The sequence below is a fragment of the Microtus oregoni genome, unplaced genomic scaffold (genome assembly GCF_018167655.1).
Source record: "Microtus oregoni isolate MIOR12 unplaced genomic scaffold, Mior012 000000F_ref0000247, whole genome shotgun sequence".
NCBI classification, from domain to species: domain Eukaryota; kingdom Metazoa; phylum Chordata; class Mammalia; order Rodentia; family Cricetidae; genus Microtus; species Microtus oregoni.
The window spans coordinates 5,889,084-5,911,694 of NW_024543059.1; positions in this window are offsets into that span (position 1 = coordinate 5,889,084).

Here is a 22,611-nt window from a genome sequence, read left to right on the forward strand (position 1 = left end):
TATGTATTTTGAGAGGATGACTGTTCAATTGTTTTCTTTTCACATTTCTTAATGTGAAACTTTATGGCACATACAGATAATCTTATTCTCCTCTAACTATGTAAATCTATAGGGGTCTCCAGATTTTAGTATAAGCATTTAAATTTTTAAATTTTATCAACAGCATCCTAAACTATATTCCCCTGTACTTGCTATATGTTTACCATGGAATGCAAACACCAAGGAAAACAAGAGAATGAAAAACGTAAAAATCCAGAAAATAATCACAAATTTGACTAAATGGCAAAAATAAGTCTTGACTTTTCTATTTGTTTTTATTAAGAATGAATTAAATTTTCCAGGAAATGTCACAGTGTGGATGAACAGGTACAAGCATGACCCAAGTGTACGCGGCCTACAAAAGACTCACTCCACTTTTAAGGTCCCTTATAAACTGAAAGTAACGTGGGGGAAAAAGCCTCGTGCAAGTGGAAATGAGAAGAAACTCAAGAGCAATACCCATTTCAAACCAAATAGACAAAAGAGCCCAAAACTTCTAAGAAAAAGCAGGTGACTTTATGATTATCTAGTGTCAGCTAACTCAACAAAGTATTTTATAATACCACCTTCAAGACACAAAGTGTTAATAAGAGAATTGTTTAATTTTTCGGTATTTGAGCTTTTTAAGTATCATAACCCTATTGATGGTGAGTTGGTTATTTGCAGCATCCATATAGTCTAACCTTTTTAAACAACAAGAGTTATGTTATAGGAGTTATTCTTAAGAACAAATTTTCACACATCCAGCAGTGACTGTACCATGTCATTTTTCATTTGTATAATTAGATTCATTTAGCACAGATGCTTGTCTCTCAGGTGAGAGTTCCACTTTTCATTCACTATGCTTATCTTCTCCTACATCTTTGAACATGGCCATAGTTAGCATATTAGCTCTCTATGGCTTTGAAATCAAAGTAGCACAAACTGAGTACCTTCAGAAAGACTCAGCATCCCACTCTTCTAGAGTCTAGATGTTGTACATAAGCAGCAATGTTTTCTTACAGTGTCTGTGAGGGGAATTCTGCCCATGCCTCACTGAACTTCTGGTGGATTCCAGGCCATCTTTGAAATTCCCTATTTCCTGGATGCCTTATCTGATCTCATGTTTATGCATGCCATGCTGCATTCAGAATTTCTTTCTGAAAAATGACACAATGAATATGTAATTTTTAATTTATTAAATTAGATTCATTTTACATCTATCATCTTTAGAAGAGTTGTTTTGTTTGTGCCCAAATCTTGTAAATGCTGTAACTATGGATGAGAAGCAAAGATTGTTTGTTTGTGTGTTTGTTTGTTTTTAACTAAAAAATGCATTTCAATTATTCTTCATTGCCAAAAAAAAAGAAATACCAAAAGTTGGTGACTTAGAAGAGAAAAGATCTGTATTTGTTGCAGGAGGTAAATCCCTGTGGTGTTTTGAATAGGTCTGGCCCGCATACTCGTATTTAAATGCTTAGCCCGTGGGAAGTGGCACTATTAGGAAGTGTGGCGTTGTTGGAGTAGGTGTGGCCTTATTTTAGGAAATGTGTCACTGTGGAAGCAGGCTTCGAGGTCTCATGTATGCACAGGCAACCCCCAGTGTAACAGTTCACTTCCTGTTGTCCGTGGATCAAGATGTAGGATACTCAGTGCCTTCTCTAGCGCCATGTATTGCTGCATGCTGCCATGCTTTTTCCCATGGCACTAATAACTAAACCTTTGAAACTGTAGGACAGCCCCAATTGAATATTTTCATTTGTAAGGGCTGCTGTGGACACGTTATCTCTTCACAGCACTAGAAACCTTAAGTAAGACAATCCCCAAACACCAGAAAAGACGTGGAGTAAAACTGACACATGTTGGGATAGTAGGCATAGTGGAGCTAATAGTTGCTTAGACAGCACTCAAAGCTAAAATCCATTTTCTGTCATTATGGTATTTTTACTACAATCTCTTGTGTCCTTTATTTTTAAAATGTGGGGGGGGGGAATGTTTAGGTGTATTTGGCTTCTGTACAGTAGACCCTTGACACTCGTCTAAGGTTTGTATATACATCTACTCAGAAACCATTGTGAATGCCCTCCTTCATAAATAGATAATTTCCCCGGCCCCTTTTCACTGCCTAAAATTACATTCCTGTCTGAAATAATGAGTTTCCTGGCACAGCTTCAAAATTTAATCACAGTTTTCAACATTTACTGAAGTTTTATCTCTCCCTTGTCAGAAATATTTCATAAATAAAACATTTTTATAACCTTGGATGAATTTGTAAGTATACAAGAAAAGGAGAGAACAGCCCCACTGCACTGAAAAATGATAGACTAATATCATTCACGATCTCTGCAACTCACAGCTAGGTTCTTAGCTTTATGCTTCAGCAAGGGAATGTTCTGTCATTGGAGCGCTTATCAAGTATTGTGGCTGCCTAGTTTTTACCTGAATTATCTGTTACCAAATTATTGCACCTACATTGTCTGGCACATTTGGCTTACAATACTATTTGTTGAACTGCTTAATAAAAAGTTAAAATAGCATTGTTAAAGTTTGACTAAATTAATACATTAAAATGAACTAAGTGAAACTTACACTTTATCATATTGATAGTGTGGATTATGCCATGTCACTATCATAGATATCTATGTATATATGAGTAGTTTGATAAGCTACAAAATATTTTGACTGGGTGTTTTTTATGAAGCATGATATAAACATAACTTAAAATGTTTCACCCTTCTGACAATCTATAATATTTTCTTCAAATTATTGCTGTCTATTCTCTTCAAATAACCTACACAAAGATTATTTGCAGAGAACTCTTTGAAACATAAAGTTCCAAGGTCTGAACTGAGTAGTTTATGAAGAATTCAACACTGACTAAAGGCTGTTCTCCCATTTAATGCACAACAAAACCACTCTTTCTTATTTTGCTTCTGCTTGATATATTTATAAACTACATTGTAATCATATTCACCACTAGTAATATCTTCTATGGCCCGCCCACTTCCAGTGACCCCCTTATTACTATGAATTAGGCCCCTCTTCCACCTTCACATCTTTTTTGTGTAGATTTCTTGCAAGAAACCACAGCCTGCAATGTGTTCATAGTTGAAATAGCCATGTAATGGCCAGAAGATAGTTCTCTAACCACCTCACCCCTATCTTCATTTCAAACCAGGTTCAAGTCTACTTTAACAAATGTCACAGTAGGATAAGCCAGATGTTTGGGAATTGATTGAGTTTATGAACTGATTTCCATCCTTTGACTTTCACTGTCTTTACCAATGGAATTTGTTTCTTGGGCATCTAGTTCTATCTAGTTTATTTTAGTTCAGTAAGAAAATTTATTTCTCTTTATTGTTGAGTTTGTATAATTTACATTTGAGTTTACTATTGGGAGAATCATACTAATTCCTGTAGTTTCCATTGTTGTTTTTCTATTTGCTTAAGGGGCTGATCTTTTCTTTCTCCTCTAATACAATAGGGGAATGCTGATTTGCTGTAGTAGGCATGGCAGACTCTTTCCTGACTCCTCAGTATTCATTTCTCTTCTGAAATTCATTCTTTCATGTAGCCTCAAAGTTCAGGTGATTGCCTATCTTCTGCAGCCCTGGCTTAAGGTAAGGTTCTGCCTTATTTTATGCTTGCTTTGCCATGTCTGAAATCTCCATCGAATAGTTTTGCCAGATATATAATCTTGTTTGACAATTATTTACTTTTAGGGCTTGATTTGTGTTGATAAGTTTTTCCTGGTTTTTATTGGATCAGTGATGAGTGATATCATAGTATTCTGCTATTTGCCGTTGTTAGGTAAGTGGTGTTTTCTAGTTATAACTTTCAATGTTCTTTGTTTCCCTTGTGTGTTTGACACCATCGCCGTGATATGCCATAGATTCATTTCTAGCCATGCATGTTTGGAGTTCTATGATCCTTGTGTTTCCAACACAGTTTCTTCCTCGAATTTTTATGTGATAATTAAATACCTTATCCCTGGCTTTAGCTATAAAACTCCTTCCTCCACCTTGTAGATCCTTAGGTTTTCTCTTTTGTTATATCCAAGAGTTCATGGATAATGTCCTCATGATCATGTATTTGTTTTTCTTTACTGTGGTGTGAATGTGTTTACTTAACCTTGTACTCAATCCCTGACCCTCTTTCTTCTACTTGGTCAAAACTATTGGTGATGTTTTTTTTATTGTCTTTATTATTTTATTACTAGTTTTCATTCAAAAATTTCTATTTGTTCTTATTATCCTTGCTAATTTTTCCTTCTCTATTGCTGACCTTGAATTTTCCCTGCTGACTGTCTCAGCTGTCTTAATGATTTTCTGGCATGCTGCTGATTTTCTTCTCCTACTCTTTGTTGGGTTTGTCTCCCTGGATCTCTCTTTTTTTGGCATAAAGTAGTAAACATGAAACCTTCCTGTCATTGTCTTAGTGATTGCCAAAGCTGGGCATCTTGGTCTGTTCAGAAGGACTGTGCTTGTTTCTTGTGTCTCTACTTTCTCCTGAGTGTCTCACAGGCAGCTTCAAGTAATTTGGCTTTAGGAAAAAGACATGCTATCTAACCGTCTTTTCTCCAGCTGCATTGAGGTATTCTTTCTCAAATCATATTTCTACACCTACATGAGTGAAATTCTGTTGAAATTATTGGCTTGGTGGGTGGTTTAAATTTTAATCAAAATTGTGAAGCTACAGATTGAGTTTTAGTTTTTCTAAGATAGTGTTGATATAATTGCTGAACACTGAAACCAAACCAAAGCACATGTGCAGAAAGGAAAAGATTTTTAAAGATCACACACAGATATAAGACCCCAGCACTGACATTTCAAACAAGGCTTGTCTCCGTGTCCAAAACCCATCTTTGCCTCTGAAGTTTAAAAGCAAACCTCAAAATGACCACATTGTGAACAATAATGCCTTTTGGGTTTTTTGTTTTGTTTTGTTTTATTGATTTTTATCGAGCTCTACATTTTTCTCTGCTCCCCTCTTTTCCTCTTCCCTTCCCCCTTCAGCCCTCCCCTAAAGTCCCCATGTTCCCAATTTACTCAGGAGATCTTGTCTTTTTCTACTTCTCATGTAGATTAGATTAATTTAAGTCTCTCTTAGTGTGTAATAAAAATAAACATTAGCACAACATGTCACTATCATCTTCCAAAAATGTAACTCCTATTTATGTTAAGAAAAATTAACGTGGCAGAATTATCTTAAAAATAAAAATGGAAGACAGTGCTCTAGAGTAGCACCATATCAAAAGTACTGTTATTGTACTTTAGAAAAGGTAATATATGTCCAATGAAAATGAAAAAGAAAGCAATTTATTGATAAAAGTAACACAAAACTTATTGATAAAGTAATCTAAAATAATATTCTGCAACCAGGTATGATATTATGCAATGTTAAGTCTTATGTTTTCTAATTTCTATATCGTTGGTTTGTCTATTTTGTCCAATTTTATTTAATTTTGAATGAGGGTTTTTACTTGAACCACTCTCTCACTTCTGCTTCTTTGATATGTACTTTTTCTTTCTCATTCCCCATTTATTATTTTTGTCATAACCCATTAACTATTTTCCTTAAAAAGCAAAGAAAAATCAATTATAGCACATGAGAACCGTGGCATGGATTCAGAGGTCAGAGAAGAGCACACAGAAAGTCAGTTCTATTCTTCCTCCATGTGAACTCCTGGAATGGAACTTAGTCTTGGCTTTAAGGGCTTGACTCACTGAGCAGTCCCGTCAGCCTCTAAACCATTCTCCCTTATCTGTTTAATCCCGTTGCCCTTCCTAATCCTTAATACAAAATATTCTCTTATATTTTTCTGGGTCTATAGTTTATTTTATTGTGCATATTTAAAACAGTTAATCCCATCACCTATAACTTGAAATAACATTCGACATAATCTGCCTCTGACTTGCAGATGCTATGTGGTCAGACCATTTCCACTACTGAATAGCCAGAATGGACCATGGTCCTTCACATTATATGCTAAATAAATCTTTTCTCCTATAAGTTGCTTCTAATCAGGTATTTGATCTCAATGAAAAAAATAACTACTATGTAATGATTAAGTGCTATATTGTAAACATCACAGAATCAAGGAGCAAAAAGAGGATATTAATGAAAAACTGGTAAAACGTATGTGATGGACAATTTAATTGCAATTAACACGCTAATGTTAAATTCTTGGTTATTACGCAGATCCCATGATAATGCGAGGTGTTAAATGTAAGTAGGAATGAATAGAAGATGTGCATAAGCTTGATTACATATTTGCAAATTTCTTGTATATCTAACATTGTTCAACAGCAAGAAGAGTTTGGCTGAAGTAGAAGATTCGTGTAATCACAATACACAACTAAAACTGAAGTTTAAAAATAAAATGTAAGTGAAGATCAAATCTTAGAAAATGGTTGGCATGGAAAAGAAAGGTCATAATAGCAGCAAAATGTTTAATCTTGATTTTTAAGATTTAATTAAAATATAATTGAAAAAAAAGAAAAAATATAATTGAATATTTTTTTTCTCTCCTCCTCTTTCCTACACCCACTACTCCAAATTTATGCCCTTTTCTTTAACCATTGCTGTGAAATATGCATACACACAAATCAACACATAAACACAACCTAATGAGTCTATTCGGTGTTTTCTGGTGGTACTTGTTCCTAGAGCTGACAATTCTGTATTGGATAAGCAATCCAGGTATTCGACTCTAGGGAAGCCTATTTCTCCTTCTCTCAGCAACTGTTAATTGCCTGCAGCTTCTTCATCTACAGGTGAGGCCCTGTGAGATTCCCTCCCCCCATCTACATCAAAACACCTTTTGGAATCAGCATGCCAGTGTCTGCATGCTGATAAAAGAGGCAAGCCTTCAAGAGCACAGTTGCTCAGACATTACAAAATCCAAGGAAAGATTTCAAGGGCTCAATTAGAAAGCCCTTGTCTTTGTTGACAAGGCACTAGCAGACAATATCAAAACCTAAATAAATGTCCACTTACCCCACCAAACATATGTAATTAAAGCTTTCTTTCCCCCAAGGTCAGAGATATACTGTGGCTGACCTTAGTTATAAGAATATATACTGGACTGAGATCATTAAGGAAGTTTAATTTTCTTTATTGATTTTGAAGAAGTACTTAAATTCACCTTTAAATATCCTTCTCCCCTCCCAGTATAAAATTTTAAAGGTCTTTAGGGCTTTCAATCGCATTACACAAAATAAATCTCCTTTAGTGTTTTTCTACTTAGCATTTAAGGTGTAATAACATTATGGTCACTGACAATTTCCCCGAAGTCTAACCTATTATCACACATGGCTCTTTATTTTTTTTCCAAGAGTGAGTTTGGAAGAGTAACTGACTGCCGTCCAAGAACAGTCAGGTCCTGCAGTGTGAATCTAAAATGCCAGGCTTGTTCTCACAGCCTGACTTCTGGAGGTTCTTAGGTACTCGATCAATATCTGAGTAATTAAAATTGCTCATGATCAAAGTTCTGACCTGTGCCTTGGTCTTGCTTATCAGTAAAAACATGTCTTGATCTCCTTGTCCACAGCCATCCAGAGGTTTGTATAGCAATATCACTGAGCTCCTGCCTTCCTCCTGCCCTTGACTTTGGGGCATGCTGGGTCTTCTGTGTCAGCCAAAGTCAGGCTGCAAATGCTCTTGGCTGCCTCAGCTCACTTCCAACCAGCACTACCTTCTCTCTGCTTCTTTTCAGTTTCTCAAGTCGTTTTGCAAACTGTCGTCTTAAATCTGCCAATATTACACTTCTTCAGCCCTCTCTAGTTGGTTCCTCCTCCTTGAATCTGTAAAAACAGATAATTAAATCCAACAATCTAATGCTGCCTTTCAAGTGTTTGTAGGGAAAATGTGTCTTTTGGTTTTTTTCCCAGAGTCCCTCATAGTCCTCATTATTTAGTGAGTCCCAGCATGCTTGGAAAGTCCCACTTTCCTATCCATAAAACAATAATAAATATGTCCTTCAGTGACAGAATCTGAGTCTTGGTGAGGGTTTGCATACTTAATAATAGACTCAAGACTAAAATCATCATATCCCCCAGTCTCAGTTTTAAAGGGTAATAAAAAGTCTTGAATGTTTTCTAGGTTGCTCTTCTAAGTCTACCATTCCCCACATAGTTGCACTATATAGCTATCATTTTAGTAGTATTTATCAATCACAGCATAAACTTCTCAGCATGCAATACTGTTAAGCATTATAGTAGCAACTAATAATTTACTTATTAGATCCACACATTTCTGCCAAGGTAAGATAATACAAAGTCAGCCAACGTTGTTTACTGAATTACATAGAATAGTAAAATAAAGAGAATACAGAAGTTTGCAAATTTTCTGAGCTGGCAACTTTTACCCTCTTGTTTGGTTTGCTTTCTCATTTCAGCGTAACTGATCAGACATTTAATTCACCTCAACTTCTCACTCAGCATGAACTTGCATACTGAAGCATAATAAATAATGTATAATAGCATAATCTTATCAAAGTAGAGTAAAGATCAAAGCCTTAAGAAAGAGCTGTCCAGAATTTTGCATAATCATATTAATCAAAGATGAAAACATAAGATTACTGTGTTGAGAAAAAAGAGCAGAACTATACTCATATGTTATATTCTGTTTTATCAATTATGTATTTTTGTCTTTTAACCCAACAGACTTATGCATGAAAGAAAATTGCAGCATGCTACATTTAAATAAAGATGAGAAATAACATAAATCAATTTACCAGTTAGGAAGATAAGTTATGGAGAAGTTGAATATTCTTTACTAAATGAATATTAAGCAAGTTATCCAAGAGTGAACATGAATCAGACCAGCTCCAAACTCATGGATTGAGCATCCACCAGGCCATGGTTGAACTTATTTACAGTTTCTCAGTTTTACAGCTTTCAATAGACTTTCTTTGTTCTAGTCTTGGTGTTTTAACTGTGTTATTTCATGGGGATTTTCTTTGTTGTTCATGTCTATTTGGTGTTCTTATGCTACTTATACAGTGGGTTTGTCTTTTGTTAGCTCAGGGAAGCTTTTGTCTATGGTCTTCTTGAAGATCTGGTCCATACCCTTGAGAATCTTCTCGCTCTTTTATGCCTACAACTCAATGGTTTGGTCTTTTCATGGCATCCCATATTTCCAGTATGTTCTTTTTCTGCATTTGTGGGATTTCTTTTTAGCTTTTCATATTACTTGCTTATTTGGTCTAAATCTGCTTCTTATTCAAGTCTCGACAGTCTGCCTTCTGCTTGGTTCATTCTACTTCCAAGGCTTTTCTTTCAGTTTTCTACTTTAGCTATAAAGATTTCCAATTGCATTTTCATTCAAGCTTGAATCCTCTTCATCTGTCTCCCTACTGAATCTTATCTCAAGTGCTGGATTGTCTTCATCATTTCTATCAGTCTTTTGTTTGTGTTTTCCTGAGCATCTCTCAGGTCTTTATTCTCCTAAAGTTTGTCCTCCTTAATTCCATTAAGCTGTTTCTTTGTGGTGTCTTTAAACTCCTTGAATTCTTTGATGAGGTGTATAAGTGTTTTTACTTCTGTGTCCTGGTGTTTATCTAAGTAACTCTCATTAGCAAGCATTTCAATAAGGCTAGTAGACCTTGGAAAGAAAAAATGAACTCTATCTTTCATATTTTTATGTTTTTTAAAAGGAGATCTGGACATAAGAGCTTTTAATTTTTTGAAATTTAGTGGTATTCTTGCCAGGGCCTTCAAATCCTTATAAACTAGGTTTTGATTTTCAAATCTTGCAGGCAAATGTATGGATCTAGAAAACATCATATTGAGTGAGGTTAACTCAGACCGAGAAAGACAAATATAATATGTACTCACTCATAAGTGGTTTTTAGACATAAAGCTAAGAAAAATCAGCCTACAATTCACAACCCCAGAGAACCTAGACACCAAAGAGGACCCTAAGAGAGACATACATAGATCTAATCTAAATGGGAAGTAGAAAAAGACAAAATCTCCTGAGTAAATTGGAAGCATGAGGAACATGGGAGAGTGTAGAAGCAGAGGGGGGAGAGGAAGGGAGGGGAGTGAAGAAAAATATATAGCTCAATAAAAACAATGAAGAAAAAAAAAACCCTAGGTTTTACAATCCATCCACAAAAAGTCAAAAACAACAAGGAGCTTAAATGATAATACCCAAAAAATCAGCAAGCATTTAATATACTTTAGTCGTGAATATAAAAATTCAAGTAGTTTCACAGATGATGTCTGATTTAATACTCACCTTAACGTAGTGAAATAAGTTGCTTTATTGCAACATATCATGAGAAAAGAAACAAACTGCACACCTAGCCTGGTTGTAGCTAAACAGTTTGTAAGAGACTAAAGACACCACACAGGAAACTAAATACGCTTGCTTTCAACCCCTGCTGTCTTCTGGGAGCTGTGTTTATAATGGATTATGTTATATGCTAGTAATTGCTTGTGCCCTTTCTTCTTTTTCCCTTCTACATCTGAATATGAAAATCTATCTATAGACAAGATTCAAGTCTGCTGTTGTGCTACCATTGAAAGGCTGTCACTCCACAAATCAACTTCTTCAACATTTATCTTTCTTTACACATTAAATCAGTATTCTAAGCAAATACGTGCGTTTTCCCATGCCTCCTTCAATTCAATAAAAACACAAGTATGTATCTCCTCTCTATCTTGGTTAATTGTTTGGTTAATACAGACTGTGCCCTCTTTATCATTTACCAAAGTCCCCGAAGCCCTCAGAAATTCACTCTAGTCCACTTACATATTGCGTATTGATGTCTCCCTAGACTATAACTCTACATCTATGATGTTTCAGGAATCTCCAACACCTCAGAATTTAATTGCCTGCTGTGCTAGAGTGGTTTCAGCTGCCACCCACTATCATATATAAAGCCAAACTATTTTCCCTATTGAATGACCAACCAAAATGGAAGCACAATCGCAACAATATGGACATTTTCCAACATGCATACCAGAACTTTCCAAGCCTATGTCTATTGTTTACTTCCAAAGCAATGTCCATTTTTTCCAGGTGTTTATAATGGCAGAACCCTACTTCCTAGTACTAAAAGTTACTGGAGCCTGAAATTTTAGAATATTTGACATCCCCAACTCTTTATGTATGTCCTAATCTTTCAACTGTTCCCATATATCAATACATCATAGTAATTCTACTTTGTAAACATATTCAAATCTCTCCTCTTTTTCTAATTTTAGGGTAAATAATCTTGACTGTCATCATCCACAGATATGTGCATACACTAATTTCTTATTGTTGTCATGACAAGTTGCCACAAATTTAGAAGCTGAAACATGACTTTTTCATCTTTTTAAAAGTATTTTACATACCAACCACAATTTCCTCTCCCTCTCCTCCTCACACTTCCTCTCCTTCCCTCCCTCCCCATCCACTCCTCATCTGTCTCCACTTAGCTGGGTTAAGGCCTCCCATAGGTGTTTAAAAGAATACAGTATCCGTGTAATTATTTGGGTAAAGCTAGCCGTGGGGGCGGCCGGGTGCCGCAGACGCAGCCCCGCCACCCCTATTACTTCATATGGCGCCCAATATGGGGCTCGAACCCACGACCCTGAGATTAAGCGTCTCATATTCTACCGACTGAGCTAGTTGGGCAGGCGGCCGGGGTGTTGGGGATGGACGCAGTCCCGCCGCCGCCCTTATTACTTCACATAGGAATCAACAAAGTAAGGTGAATCAAACTGAGACAGGATCAAGCTCCTCCCCTCTGCATCAAGGCTGAACAAGGCATCCCACCATAAAGAACAGGCTCCAAAGAGCCAGCTCATGCATCAGGTCCTGGTGTCACCCCTTGGAGCCCCACAAAAGACCAAGCCACACAATCATCACCCAGATGCAGAGGGCCTAGACTGGTCCCAAGCAGGTTTTCCAACTCTCAGTCCAGTGTCTTGTTCCCAGAAGCTGAGGTCTGCTGTCTCTGCGGGCTTCCCCATCATGATCCTGACTTCTCTGGATACAATACCTCCACCTTCTCTTCAGCTGGACTCCTGGAGCTAGGCCCAGTACCCAGCTGTGGTCCTCTGCATCTGTCTCCGTTTGATACAGGATGAAGGCTCCGGGATGACAACCAGGACAGTCTCTAATATGATGACAGAGAAAGGCTAGCCCAGGCACACTCTCCACCACTGCCAGAAGTCCCAGCTGTGGTCAACCTTGTGTGCTCCCAGGAGCCTCCCTGGCACCAGGTCTTTCCCCAACACCACAATGGTACCCTCTATCAAGACATCTCCTCTGTCACTTCCTCGCTCAGTACCACCCACAACTCAACCAACCTTATGCCACATATTCCCATTCCCCCCTTCCCAGTTCCTCTACTCTCAGTTTGCCCACAGAATCCCATCCACTTCCTCTTCCCAGGGATGTCCATGTGTCCCTTCTAGGGTCTTCCCCATCTCCCAGCCTCTCTGGAGCTGAGGACTATAATCTGGTTATCCTTTGCTTTATATGCAATATTCACTTATGAGTGAGTATATACCATGTTTGTCTTTCTGGGTCTGGGTTACCTCACTCAGGCCCTCAACCAACGAATTAAGAGAGAAAATGTGGCATATCTACACAATGGAGTATTACTCAGCAGAAAAAAAAATAATGACATCATTAAATTTACAGGCAAATGGATGGAACTAGACACAACTTTTTATAAAATTTTGTAAGTAATTTCTTGGTGATGAAAAGTAGAGGCAGTAGGTTATCCTCTAGAATCTATTTCTTCATCAGCCTCAAATAATGGCTATGTTTAATTACTCAGCAAAAATTCCCTCCTGTTGAGTGGGCCTGAAACACAATTAGCTAGAGATCTTTCATGAATGTCTCTAAGCCAAAATGAAGTGATCAGTTGGGTGATGTTCCTTTATATAAATTCCATTTCTATGTCTTTCCCACCTTCTTGAGGCCACTGGTATTTATGGATTGTGGCCTTTTTTTACAGTTTTGAATGCAACTAGTGAAGTGAAACATCTCTTTAATCCATTCTTGTTCCTCGTATATATCTCTCTCATTATTTCCAAGAAAATTGCTTAACTTTAAAGGATATGTCTGATTAAATCAGCTCGGTGAAACTGTCTGAACTAATCGTCGCATTCAAAGGTCCTTTAACTTCCCCTCCTCTATATCCTATGTACAGCTGCAACAGATTCATAGAACGTGTCTTAGATAGGGAGAGGTCATTAATCTAGATACTGTAAGGCAGTATCAAGATTAGTCAACAGTCTTCTAATTGATGTCTCCTCGCTTCAGTGCATCTGTCCACCACCAAAACCCTCTTGCCTGTTGAAAATAACTTCCCTAAAATCTCTCAGTATCTTTTGACTAATATCAAGATAAAGCACCAAGTATGTAGTCTGCACCGAGCTCAGAAGGGGAGAATCCAAGCAAGAGGAATCCCTTGGCCCACTGTGCACACTCATTCAAATGCTTAAATTTGTTTTAAGTCAACAAATGAGATCATTCCTCCTCTTATTCTGTCATAAAACCATTATCTGCCAGTGTGAAGCTCTTAGATCAGATAGCACTTCTGCAAGCTTTTTATTGTAATGTTAAAGAATTCTGGGGATCTCCAAAACAAAATCCGCATCTGAGATGTGCAACTCCCCTTAGCTTGTGAGCCTACTCTGAGGACAAACCACTTGCTTAACTTCCCTTCTAATGATTGCAGTATTCCCTCCTTATACAGCAAACCCAGCCATCTTAAATTCCTTTAAAAAGCATATAACACAGGATGAGTCAACAGAAAGTGTTTCGGATGTAGTACATACATTTATGCCTCATTCCTCTGTAGTTTGAATATGAAATGCTCCCCATGGCTCAGGATTTTAAGACTCAGTTTTCCAACTGCTGGAGTTATTCGGGGAGTTAGTGGAGACATTAGCAACATGGGCATAGCTAGAGTAAGGACATCGAAGGGGGTGTGCCTCCTTTCTCCCTGATTTCCATTCCCTTCTTCCCTCTTAACTCGCTGGCTGCCACAAGGGGAAGAGCTCTCCTCCACACGCTGTCACCATCAAGATGTCCCTATGTCAGTTCAATTCTAGGAGCTGAGACCATGAGCTTAAACTGGGAACGCGAACCAAAGTGAGCCTTTCCCTATATTAAACTACCTTTGCCAAGTATTTGTCATGGCAATCACAGTTCCACTCGCAGATTCTACAGGGACTCCCTGGCTCATCTGAATCCAACACAGCCTCAAACTCCAAAATTAAATGCTGCATTACAGCTAAGGGGTTCAGGATAATCAGAAGAGGAAGAGAGATTTTAAATGCACAGAAAGTAAAGGCTTCAACTACCCTTTTCCTTTTGATTTACTTGCATTCTACTTCCCAAGCAATCCTATAGAGGTGTTTGTGGGTAGAGAACATGATGCTTACAGCAGACAGAATAAAGGGATGTAACTTTCCCTTCCCCTTAGGCTTCCTGCAGTTCCTATAGGACGGTGCCAACCTTTAAGGGGCAGATCCACAGAAATGAAAGAAGGTCATGAGGCAGGAAGTGCAAACGCCACTCTATAAAGTTATGTGTGAACTCTAGGCTCACTCCATCTGGCAAAGGCACACATCTGACAACCAGGAACACAGAAGCCTAACTGAACTAAGGAATTTTTGCCTAGGTCATTAACTGCCCATGTGATGGAGCGCTTTGGAGACAGATGCGCAGCAATCTACAAGGGCTTTGAAACCTGAATTGGCCCTGAGTTCCTTGCTTGTGCTCTCTCTCTCCTTCTGCTCCAGATTTGGACCTTGAGATTTCAGTCCAGTGCTCCATTGTGGGTCTCTGCCTCTGTCTCCTTTCATCGCCTGATGAAGGTTAATATTCAGGAGGATGCCTATATGTTTTTCTTTGGGTTCACCTTCTTATTTAACTTCTCTAGGATGGTGAATTATAGGCTCAATGTCCTTTATTTATGGCTAGAAACCAAATATGAGTGAGTACATCCCATGTTCCTCTTTTTGGGTCTGGCTTTGGGGGAGCCTAGGCAGTTTGGATGCTCACCTTACTAGACCTGGATAGAGGTGGGTGGTCCTTGGACTTCCCACAGGTCAGGGAACCCTGATTGCTCTTCGAGCTGACGAGGGAGGGGGACTTGCTCGGGATAGGGGGAAAGAAATGGGAGGCGGTGGCGGGGAGGAGGCAGAAATCTTTAATAAATAAATAAATTTTTAAAAAAAAAAAAACCTGAATTGGCTGGAACCACTAGTTCTAAACCAGTAGCTAAGGAATGCAGAAAAACCAGATCATTCAGCTTTTCCTGATGAAGACTCTATAAGCATTCTGAAAACAAGTATGATTTTAATTTAACAATTAGACATGTGACTACCACTCTGGGGCATTTGTTATGAATAACTGAAGACATAAACTCACACATAGCAAAAATAATTTTATCCCTAAGTATTAATCGTACTATTACTTGTAATATTGAAGAGCTACACACAAGAAAGATGTCTGTCATCACGAGAATGATTAAGGAGATTATCACATAACCTTATCATAATGCTACACAACTATCAAAAGTATCAGCCTATGGGTACACACAAGCACCTACATGAACCTTCAGATAATTACGCTACACAAAAAAAGTCAGGCCCCAAATTTCACATGCTATATGTTTTAGTCACATAATTTTGAAATACCAAAGTTAGGAAAATGGATCCCATATTGGAAGCTGCTGAAGTATGAAAGGGTATGAAAGTGGTAGAGAAGGCGGATGAAGGGGAATGGCAGTCGTGCTTTGATAATCTTCTATACATTGATTATCACTGGAAATATGCTACTGGTGATATCTCATAATTGTTTTCTTTCTCTTTTTTTCCTGGAGACAGGATAGGGCTGACCTGTAACTCTCTGTGTAGATCAGGCTGACTACAAACTCACAGAGACCTTCCTATCTGTGATTCCCACATGCTGGGATTATAGGTATGAACTACCATGCCAGGATCTTTTTTAATGTAATTTTGTTTTGACTGCATATGTGTCTGGGCACATGTGTGAAGTGTCCAGGGAGGCCGGAAGGCACTGGGTTCCCTGGGACTGATGTTACCGACGCTGGGAGCTGACAATTGGCTGCCAGGAATCAAACGCTCCTCTAGAAGAGCAGGCAGTGTTCTCACCCACTGAGCCTTCTTTCCAGCTGCACTGTAATGTATAAGATGGAATCATGGTTCTTTATTAAATGATACAAATATCACATAGGCTCTGAGAATGAACACTATTTTTAAAATTTGAAAAAAAAAACAGAGCAAGAGGAGGGCACTGGTGTAGACATTCAAGTATGGCTCCTCATTAGGAAGGCATTACCAAGTAATTCAGGATAACTCCCTAACTTCCAAAACCTTATTCTTAGGGAGAGCTTTACAGAACTGCTTTATCAACACAGCCAGGGTGTGTCCAATAGCACTGCTTCGGTGTGTCCAATAAGTTTCAGCTTTGATTTTGGCTCTTCCCTGGAAAATGTTTTCTGAGGTATGTCTTGATTCAGAAAATTCAGGAATGTAAGGGACACAAGGGTTCACAGCTCACATTCCATTATCTGTGTTCTCAGTTCCCACCTAGTAGAGTCTCTGATTTATGGCAGGAACGTTGAACAAAGAAGAAGGAAAGAGGAATAAACTGCTAAGTACTTAAAGTTTCCAATTCGAAAGCAGGAACTGTGAAATAATTCTAGGACTTTTATAGGCAAAAACTTCATTTTTATCTTCCCCAAGAAAACAGGTTTATTTTTCAATTGAAAATAATTTTTATACAATATACTCTGATTACAATTTCCTCTCACTCACAGATACATACATATGTATACACATACACACACACACACACACACACACACACACACACACACACGAAAAGCCCAAAACCAGAAACCATAATATATATACAAAGGGCACGTGAACTTAAAAACATAAATAAAGCCCTGACAAACCATTATGAGACAAAGAACCAAAAAAATTGGCATTGAATTTCTTGTGGCCTTGGCCACCTACTGCTGGGCATGGAGCCTGGCCTTTGGAGTGATTTGTGAGCCTAGTGAAATTCCACTGGGTAAAATTAATTTTCCATTTGCACACAGTTATCGACTGGAGACGGCTTCTGGGTTACAGGTAGGGGCTTGTGTCTACTTCCACTCTCAGTACTAGGGACGCATGTGGCCTAGACCTGTGCAGTCCTGTGCATGCTGCTGCAGCCTCTGCAAATTCACATGCGCGTCAGTTCTCCTGTGCTAAGCAGGCCTTCTTTCATTGGTATTCTCCATCCCCTCTGGCTCTTAAATTTTTCAGCCTCCTATTCTGCCGGTTCCCCTGAACATTTAGGGGAGCGATTTGACCCTATTTAGAACTGAGTGCTCCAAGGTCTCACACTTTCTGGACGTTATCCAGCTGTGGGTCTTTGTATGTGTTTTCACCTATTGCAAGAGGAAGCTTCTCTGCCAATGACTGAGCAAGACACTGGTCTAGGAGTATAGCAGAACGTTGTTAGGTGTCAATTTATTGCTACGTTCCCTTAACAGAACTGTAGTATTTGGTATTCCTCTCGGTCGCTGGCCTATCTAGTCTCAGGTTTTTCCATTTTGTTTAGTGAATCTTAGGTCCATCAGACAGTGGCTGACTGCACTCACAAGCTTTGTGCTACTGCCGTACCAGCACAGCCTGCAAGTGGTCACAGCTGTAGGCTGAATGTAGATTTGCAGCACGGTTAGTGTTCACCTGTCTCCTTTGGTAGAATATGGAGTATCTTCCAGGACCATGGATGCGAGTACTAGAGGTGAAGGCTCTGGGAGGGACCAACTCGACTTCTCCATATTGAATGATTTGTGTACGAGTTTTTTTTTCAGTATTTGGGCCTCACCCTCGGTTTGTGGAGAACAACCAATAGCCTTGGTAATAGGCTGAGTAGTTTGGAGCTTCCAATGAGCTCCCCTCAGTAAATAACTTGATCAGATGTAATTCATTCCAAGAACTCGGATCTCTGTGAGTTCGAGACCAGCCTGGTCTACAAGAGCTAGTTCCAGGACAGGCTCCAAAACCACAGAGAAACCCTGTCTCGAAAAACCAAAAAAAAAAAAAAAAAAAAAAAAAAAAAAAAGATTTATCTTACAAAGAAAACAACAATAAAAGTTAAAAAGTTTGAAGTCCTTTCCCACATTTTAATTTATGTGACTTTTCTTGAAAACCTTTACCTGGGGAAAAACACACCTGAATTCCTGTCTTATTTTCCCCTTCTGCTCCGTCAGGGGTACAAGTAACAAAAGACTGAGATTGCTATGAGGCCAACTGTGCGCTAAAGCCTAAATTCTAACCTCTCATATGGTGCTGGCTGCCCTTAAGCTTGACCAATGCTCCACTGTTAGAGCTGAGCCACTCATTGGCTCAGTCTTGTGACTCCTCCACGGGTTATTTTCCCTTTAATCATCCCTGCGTGACAGTTAAGGACCAAGGGAATTCTGAGTATCAAGTTGCTGCTCACTACTAGACAGGCTCTCTAAACACAGAAGTTAGAGAGAGCAAGCAGGGAAAACTTTAGAAGGATGGTTAACTTTCAAAGTATTGCTTTACTCTGCTTCTATTTCATTTCTACAACCCCACTAGCCTCTAGGACTTCCTCTCTGGGGTTATAAGGGATAAAATTTCTAACATCATCAAGTCCTACAATTTAGAAGCAATGTAGAAGAGAAGAAGACACTGCTCAATGAGTTCATATACACTGGAGCAGCAAGCACAGGGCCTACATGGGTCTACCCTTGTCCTCTGTGTATATTATAGCTTTCCACTCAGTAGTTTGGAGACTCCTGAATGTAAACAAGTGGGTCTCTGATTCTTGTGCCTTCCCTTGGGGCGCCTTTCCTTCTGTTGGTTTGCCTTGGTCAACTTTGATGTAATGTCTTTTTTTGTTTTTTTTTTTTAAAAAAAAAAACACTATTGGGAGAAAAATCGTCTAAGAATCTTTAATTCTCAGCAATAGATGACAATTGTGGTTGACAGGAATTCTGCTTGTGGACACTGAAACTGAGTCAAAGGGGAAAAAACTCAGGAATTTTTATGGGAATTACTGATTCTAGAGAAATACAAACACAGAGTTATTGGGAAGAAATAAACAGATAAAACATTTAAAGCTTTTGTGTCAACATAATAATTGACTTTATAGCCAGGCGATGGTGGCGCACGCCTTTAATCCCAGCACTCGGGAGGCAGAGGCAGGCGGATCTCTGTGAGTTCGAGACCAGCCTGGTCTACAGAGCTAGTTCCAGGACAGGCTCCAAAGCCACAGAGAAACCCTGTCTCGAAAAACCAAAAAAAAAAAAAAAAAAAAAAATTGACTTTTATTTTCCTTTCCTCAACATCCTATGCTAAATAAATCTATTAATGTACTTAAAGTAAAAAGGGACAAAACAAAATGAAAATGTCACAGAGATATATTTTAGATGCTTGAGATCTGACAGGCAGAGAAAGAGGTGGTGAGAATGACTTTTATTTTTCCTTCTCTTGTTCTCGGCTTTTACAGGACCTGCCTTGGAAACATTTTCCTTTCTCCTTCTAGTCCACAGGTAAGTACTCTTCTATCCATAGGCTAATATTTTTTGTACGTTATTAAGATGCATTGTAATTGCAATCTCCTTAATTGCTTCCTAATTGGTTCTTTCCTCCCCTCGGTGTATTTTTCATGCATTATTGAATTCCAACTGGCTTTCTGGAACTCATTTTGTATTCCTTCCAGACAGCTCTTCCAAAGTGAAACTGTGCGTCTCCTGCTCCCTTGATCACACAGGAAATGGCACGGTGGTGTTGAAAGATCACGGTTTGGAACTGTAAACCTTCTGATACAGCTACAGGGGACGTGACAGCATCATCAATCACCCTGAATATTTGCTTTCATCCACAGTCACCTTCATACACAGAAATTACTTACTAACAGTTTCTCACAACACTATTTTTGCTGATAGTTCCTTACAGTTGTTATTACTTCCATTCAACATGGGAAACATCTAAGATCAGAATGGTTAAATATCGCTCTTCCCAGAGTCGAACAGCTAACCTAGACCTATATGTAAGTCTCTCGATGCTAATCTCTGTACTCCATCCACCACTATCCAGTGCTTGTGTAACAATACACATGACAGATTAGTAACCACTTAACCTCATTAATGTCCCACATGTTTTTCAAGAAAGTATTTCTCTTTCAATCACTAAGTCCTTTATAATAATAATGTGTCATGGAATGATTAATCGTCTGGAGTGAGGCCTGACCTGGCCACAGCTTCTCCATTTGTAAAACTAATTAAGAGCCTACTTTCTTCCCTGAGATGTTCTGATCTTCCGGTATAAGTACATTATTTTTATAGAGACAGAATTCCTAGGGGGCACAAGATCACTGAGCTATACAGTTGATATGTAAACATATGTGTGTGTGTTCATGTTCGTATGTATGTACGTACACTTATATGTGGGTGCCTGTGGAGTTCAGAGAACAAACTTGGGTGTCATTCTTCAGGCACTATCACCTTTAAGTCAGAGTCTTTTACTGACATGGAGTTCACCAAATAAGCCAGCTCAGTGGTGTCCAGAAAGTTCCAGGGATTAACCTGACTCTGCCTCCCAATTGCTGGGGTTGAAAGGGATCACCATCACGCCCGACTTTTGCTTTGTATACGTTTAGGATTGAATTTCATTTATTTAATTGTAAAACAGGCCCCTTATTTAATGAAACTTTACAGTTGTCAATATTTATTTCTAATTATATACAACTACCTTAAAGTTCTATGCAATTATATGTTTGGAATTCTTTTTGGGAAAAGGCAATATATTATTTTATAGAAGTAAAATTTCTGGGGGCAAAACATTAAACTATATAATTGATAAGACACATGCATACATGTGTGCATGTTCATGATATATATTTCCTTTTTCATATTTATATTATAGGTTTATAATTGTTTTATTATATTTAATTAATCATATTAATAATTTAATTAATAATTCTTTATGTTTAAATATATGTTTTTAAGACATAGTATATATTCATCCCATCAAAAAGATCAGGGAATTTAAAACCCTCAGGCCATATTGGTTTATGCTGTTCTGTTGACATCAATATAGACTCCTATGAACCAATCACAAGGACGTACTGTGCCTTTGTAAGTCAAGATGAGCAAAACTTTAAGATGCACCCAGAACGACTGTAACAGAGCACTTGGAGTCATTTTACTAAGAGTTTGAACCACATGCACCTTTGTTCTCAAATTACCTTTGCCTCCTCTGCATGTATGGTAAACCACATTGGCACGGAAAGGTTCTATGTGGTTAATAGAGTGTCCCAGGTGCACACCTGTAGAGTTCTCTGTTTTTATTAAGGAGATTTTGCCACTGCTTCTGGCACTATAAAAATTTTGGGTGAGGAAGAGATGGCTTAGCAGTTGAGAGAACACTCTTTTTTTAAAACAACTGATAACAGATTTCCTCTCATACAACGCATCCACTCCTTACAACTCCCCCAACACCTCCCTTTGCCCCTAGATCCCCTCCCTACTATTTCCCTTCAGAAAAGAGCAGACCTCTGTGAGACAAATAGGATTAAACAAGACATTGTAAGACAAGGCAAAAGCTTTTATACTGAGCATACTGGGACTGGACAAGGCAACCCAAGAGGGAAAGAATCTCAAGAGAATGCTAAAGAACTAGAGACATACCAGCTCCCACTGTTAGGAGTCCCACAAAAGCATCAACTGACAGCCATGGCACATAAACTGAGGACCTAGTACAGACCCATGTAGGTACCATGGTTGCTGCTTCAGTGTTTGAGAGCCCATATGATCCCTGCTTAGTAGATTCAGTGGGCTGCATGATCCTGGTGTATCTCATCCCATAAGACCTCTACAATCCTTCCTTTCCCTCTTCCATGGGGTTTCCTAAGGTTCCCTGAAGTGCAAGAAGAAGGACTTGATGGTGACCTCCAGTTTAGACATTCCCTAAGCATGTCTTCCTGTGTGTAAAAATTTCTTCTGCTACTTGTTTTAGCTACCACTCATAACCTGTGAATGGAGATACTGTCTCTGTTGGACGTTTTAAATGATACTTTGGTGAATGGATCGCATTTCCTGTACTACTTAGTTATAATTTCAAATAAACAAATGAAATACATACTTCTCAACATGTCATTGCTCTGAAATAATCTTCATAAAAGTAAACAGAAAATGTTTGCTTATTTTATGTTTTTCCTGATTTTATATTAATACATTGTTGTCAAAATAACCTACAAACTATTAAATTATTGTTTTCCTAGTTCTATTATGGATATAGTGATCTTTGTGGGCTTCATAAGTTCCAATCCCTAGTGGTAGTTGTTGTCTTGCATGATCCAACCATTTTACTTTTGTTGGCACGAGCCCACTTAAAGAAACCCTAGATGGTGTGCAAACATCTCTAGGATTTGCTGAAAGCATATTATTCCCAAAGCAAGATATTCCAGGCTCTGTCCAGACACAAAGCTGTGCTGCTAGTGTCCTCGCATCTAAAATAGTGCTTAGAAATTACAAAGAGTCATAAGACAAAGTGAGGAAATAAACATTTAAAAGAAAAC